Source organism: Halyomorpha halys, unplaced genomic scaffold (assembly GCF_000696795.3).
Source record: "Halyomorpha halys isolate HHAL.00 unplaced genomic scaffold, Hhal_1.1 Scaffold810.1, whole genome shotgun sequence".
Taxonomy (NCBI): Eukaryota; Metazoa; Arthropoda; class Insecta; order Hemiptera; family Pentatomidae; genus Halyomorpha; species Halyomorpha halys.
Window position 1 is genome coordinate 175,895 of NW_027110315.1, and position 5,747 is coordinate 181,641.

At 28.6% G+C, this 5,747-nt stretch overlaps 1 protein-coding gene across 1 annotated transcript in view; it reads right to left on the bottom strand.

Moving 5' to 3' along the window:
* LOC106686351 (lipase member H) overlaps nt 1-5,747 on the bottom strand; it is a 91,980-nt gene that overhangs the window by 30,122 nt on the left and 56,111 nt on the right. The gene's annotated exons all lie outside the window — the stretch shown is intronic.

Below are 5,747 nucleotides of genomic sequence, written 5' to 3' on the forward strand. Positions count from 1 at the left end.
TCATACTTATTTGTGTTTCATTGACCGCACCCCCAACCATCTTCTCCTCATTTATCATCCACGGTCAACTATCTCTCATAATTATATATAAATTAAATAGAATTGGCACTAATGTAATAATCGCAAACGAAACTCATAATAACAATCCTTCTATGCTCTTCCCCTTCAAAACTATTAAGCTCAATTTCAAGAAAATTTTCGGATTCGAAGAACTACCACAGCATACAACTCCCGCAATGAACTTTAATTTTCTCTTTCAAAAGTATTTAAATTTCCCTTAAGGGAATTTCTTTTTTTGATCAAGAAGCACTATTTTTATAACGATAATACATTTAAGGAAATAAAAGCATCACGTTTTTCTCTAACCCATTTAAGACTAAGATACCGAATTTATAGAGGCTGGGTGTGCCAATAATTTATAACAAACTATCAATTTTGTTCATTAAATCCATATACACCCTCAAATATTGCAATAGCGAAGCATTGCCGGGTCAGCTAGCAATTATATGAAAAACAAGAAGTTTGAAGAAAAAAAAAAATGTAATTTCGAAAAAAGAAATACTTACTTAAGACTTAAGATTGATGTATTCTGTACAGTGTGTAATGTATTATAATTCATAAACATTAAAAAGTAAAAAAATATAGTTCGAAAAGTAAATGAGTAGAATAGTAAAAAAAAAAAATACAATTTAAATTTCTGAGCTCACATTGAAACTAAAACTCTTGTAAGTCATTATGGACACATGGGTCATTTATTTTTCTTCTAGAAAGTTTTTTTGGGGAGAATTTATAGGACTATTTGAAGTTATCTATATAGGACTCCTACCCGTTAGTACCTAATGGATTTAAACTTTCTTTCTATGTTCAAAGATAAACTTCATTAAACTAAATTCTCGACGTTTAAGCTTTCAATTATTGTACAAACTCAGCTTTCTTCGGTTTCAATTCAGAACAAAAAATTTTTCTCAATAATTCAATTTCAATAATTTTGAATTAAACTTAACTGTTAATGAGGGTAAGGGTAGAGAAGCTTTATTATACTTACCAGCGAGAATATTTTATTTCTACCAATTCGTTTTAATTTTTATAAGTGGTAAGAAAAACTATAGTGAATATAACTCGAGTTACACATATGATTTTCTTAAGATTTATACAATGTTATATACTTTAAAGCTACAGATTTCCAAGATATCAGAAAACATCAAAAACAGCTTTTTATGGATATTAAATGATAATAAACAGGCGTGAAATGATTGAATATAATATAATAAATAATAATATGAAATAAAAAATGTTTTAAGAGTAATGTTTAAAAAAAAATATTTAGCAAAATATCGTTAGCAAACTATTAATTTTAAAATATTTTTAAGCCCACATTATTTTTCTTATAAAATTGGTCCAAATTTCCGATATGATAATTTTGGAGTAAAATTGTTCAATTTACATTTACAAAAATGCACTTAACTTCAGTTTTATAAGTAATATACAACAAAATAATAGAATACTTTTCTTTCAATTTTTTTGTTTTTTAATATATGCATTTAACTATGTACATAATTAAGAAATTTCTTGATATGTATTTTTGTGTTTCTCGAGGGACAATCAATAAAATAACTATCGCAACGTTTTATGACATAATTGTTCGAGTAGTCATGCCCTACAGTGAAAAAACAGGTTTGTAGAAAAATAATTTCTTTAAAAATTCTTAAAAACTAAATTGTCCATATTATATATTAAGATTATTAATTAGTAAATAGTTAATAAATAATAACTATTTGTTCCCAAACCTTGTATAAATTAGTAATATCAGAGTTATGTATAACACACAAGATAATTTTAATTAATGTTTATAGTTATTAATTTTAATTTTTAGTCTTTACATTTTAGTTTTAATAATTTGTTTAAAAAAAATGTTAATAAACTGTAATTTTGTTTCCACTATAGAGCTTTACTGTGTGAATAATGAAGTCGTGAAATGTTGTGATAGTTGTTTTTTTTTTCTGATCCTCAAAAACCACATACATTTATTTACACAAAATTATAATTATCCAACCATGCTGGTGGTTACAATCGAACGTCTAATAAAGCTAATCTCAAACACTTAATAAATGTAACCACGGTTAGTGAGTGAAAAAATAAATAATAACATAGATGATAAACCCTAGGAATCAGGGATTCAGTACTTTGTAAGGAAGAACTGCCTCTTGAACAACTGTTGGTCATGGAAATGATTTGTTCCAGATCACGCTAAGCCGCCATATTTGTCTCCAAATTTAGAGTACTTATTATATAGGGGTTGGGTGTGTCCCAGGTGGTCTCTGGAACCCACAGGGTTGGCTGACGGCTACAGTAAAAGAATAAATTTTTGATGCGCGTTCATAAGGGCTTAGGTCGAAAAAAAAATTTCAGGGGAGAAAAAACAAAGTTCCAAAAATTATGTAAAATCTAATTATTGATATTTTTGTAATTGTTATTTTTATAAAACAATATAATAGTAAGTCTATCTGAAGCTTATAGACCTTATTACCAACCGGTAGTTCTGATTTGGTGCTATAATACGAAATAATCTCTAAATGCTCAAAAAGTTACTTAAGCCCTTATTACCAAGGTAATGGGATTGAGTTGCACAGCGCCTTACTCACTACCTCGCCCCTTTAAAGGATATTTTTGCTAAATTATATGCTTTCGAGTGCGCTGAATGCAAAAATGATCTGTAATTCCTTTCACAACGTAAAATTATTTTCCAAAACAGATCAGAAAAAATACAGTAATTAAAAAAATAAATATTTAATTAGCGAACTCGATGAACTAAGGACATTGAATTTTCTTCCTTATACTAGTAGTATTTAACTTACTAAAAGCCGAGAAAAATATTTTAAAATTTCCATAAAATCAGGTTTTTTCTAGAACTGATTTAATTTTATATTTGGTCTGAAATATTCAAACGTGAAATATGTAGATGCATGTTTGAACAATATCAATCTGCATAATTCAAATTCCTAGGATTAGTAATTATTAAATAGAATTTATGGATTATTTTTTTAAATACTTTTTTGTTTATTGATAGATATTACAATCTGCCACACAGTTGTGGGAAATAGGTAATAGTGATGAATGATCACATTCATACTAAAATAAAATAAAATAAGAATACAAATAAATAAATGAATGAAAAAAAAAATCTCTCTAAAAATTTATACAAACAGAAGGATAAACATAATCAAACTATGTGTATGAGAAAAATAAATAAATAAAATAATATAATCTCTAGTCACATTTAAACTCCCCCACGTGTGAGGGGTAGAGCAGAGCTCAAGAGATCCCAGCGCATCCCTCTCGCCGCAGCACTGGTATTTATGGAATTAGACTCAGTATTGTTATTAACAAAGAAAACTGTAGCTTTTGTAAGGTATTTGTAATTATTCGATAATGCACATACGGTTTGAACTTAGTTACACGGAGCTCTCTAAAAGTATTATCTTTATATATAATTTATTGACTTTATTTTTTTATAGCTTGGTATTAAAAAAGTTATCTCAGCCGTTTAATGTGATAATGCCCACGATGGAGGGTTTTTATGAAGGCTATAAAATATTAAAGATATCGGTTGAAAGAAACCGGAATGGACTCGTGGTAGCAACTAGCTTGAACCCATGACGTAGGAGATAAGAAATGTACATCCCGTGTAACACATTCCTATAAGGAAGGAAGGAGAGTGATAGAAAAAACCCATTTCTCTGTAGCGTACTCCACCGCTTTGAACACTGGCATACTTTCCTCTGTCACACCCATTGGAAAGATACATGCGTGTATATATTTGAATATTTATAATTTTTTTTTTACTCTCACTTACCTATATGAGTAATATATTGTATGAGGAAGTATTGAAAAATTAGAATTTGAGTATTATACGGAAACACGCGTCATGTAAAATTGTGAAACCTAGTAGTACAAGATCCGGGAAGAAAAAAAGTTATCTCACCCCAAGTTTTTATTACTTTAATAAAAACTATGTATAATTACTAGTAGAAACTGATGAGTCTGACAAGTATAGGTAGGTGGAATAACCATAAAAAAACACTAATTCGGAGTTCTATATCTTAAAAACTACCTACAATACTAGAAAATGTAAGAGAACATTATTTAAAGAAGAGTAAATTTGCTGAAATATTAGCCCTAATAGATCTATTTACGTCCAATAGTTCTCGAGATATAGCCTTTTGAAAAGTAACATTTCATAAAAATGTACTGAAATGTCAGTTGTTAGTTAATTTATTTTGAGAAATCTTTATCTCTGGAACAATGTAACGTACAGATGTCTATTACCAATCAAATTAAAGCCAGTTTAATGTTCTATAAAGTAGTTATGCTTATCTTTGTAGGAGAAGTAGTTTTTATGATATTTTACGAAGTAAACTAACAAAATGTTAATTTAAAGTTGTTCGCATAAAATGTTGGATCTTTGAAAAAATATATCTCCAGACCCATAAGACGCACTTATATCAGCCTACACTCAAAATAAAGGAAATTTAACTTACTATAATGTAGTTTATGACACTTATCTTCGTAGGAGTAGTAGTTTTTATGATATTTACATATGAATATAAATTGGGCAAATGAAAATTTGTCGGAATAACTATAAATCAATTTAATTTAGCAAATTTCATGAAAACTACTCCCCCTACAAAAATAAACATCATAAACTACTATACAGCTCATTAAACTAGCTTTAATTTGAGTGCTAATAGACATTTGTACGTCATATAGTTCCTGAGATATAGATTTCTCAAAATAAATTAACTAACTACTGATAATTCAGTACGTCCCATACAATATTTTTATGAAATGTTGCTTTTTAAAAAGCTATATCTCGAGAACTATTGAACGTAAATCGCTCTATCAGGGCTTACATTTTAGTAAATTTACTCTACTTTAAATGTTGCTATCTTAGATTTTCTATTGTTGTCGGTAATTGTGAAGATTCCCCCTACCTATACTTGGCAGACTCATCAATTTTGATAAGCAATTATACATAGTTTTCAATTAAGTAATCCAAAATTGGGGTGAAATTACTGCCTTTTGTCTCCTCTTGGGCTCTTATATTACAGGAACATAAGTAGGTCGTTTTTTGTTTACATTGATGTATTTGTAATATTCAGCGATATAACTTATTGTTATAATTAATTATATCTTCTATTTAAAAGCTATTAAAAATGGATTGACTATTTGAGGCGTTACATTCCAAAATCAGCCAAACCCGTTTTCAAAAATATAATAGAAATATAAAATAGAAAATAACTTGGCATCAGATAGAGAACAATGCCCAAAATTCGTTATGCCCTTTGTTCCAGTTGTTGCTTGAGATTCCTAGTACTACTTTATTTAATTAATGCACAACTGTAAAGAATGTATTACAACCAGTGAATGTGATGGAAGATAAAAATTATGTCATGAATGCATAATGGTAATTCATTTCAGGTCATCCAATGATACATTTCTATATTATTTTTAAATTAATTTAGGAGATCCTTATTCCAACTCCTTTTTAAACAACGTTTTGTGTTATGCAATATTTAAAAAGCGCCTAAAATTGAAAAAACGCCCTCCACTTCCGCCCTTTTTTTTTTTTTTTTTTTTTGAACCCTCTAAAAACAGAAATAAAATGTGAATTAGTAGTGCATTACTGTGCAAGAAAGAAAAGTAATTCGTGTTGTGTCTTACCTTTTACTACCTTTGGCATTTTAAGG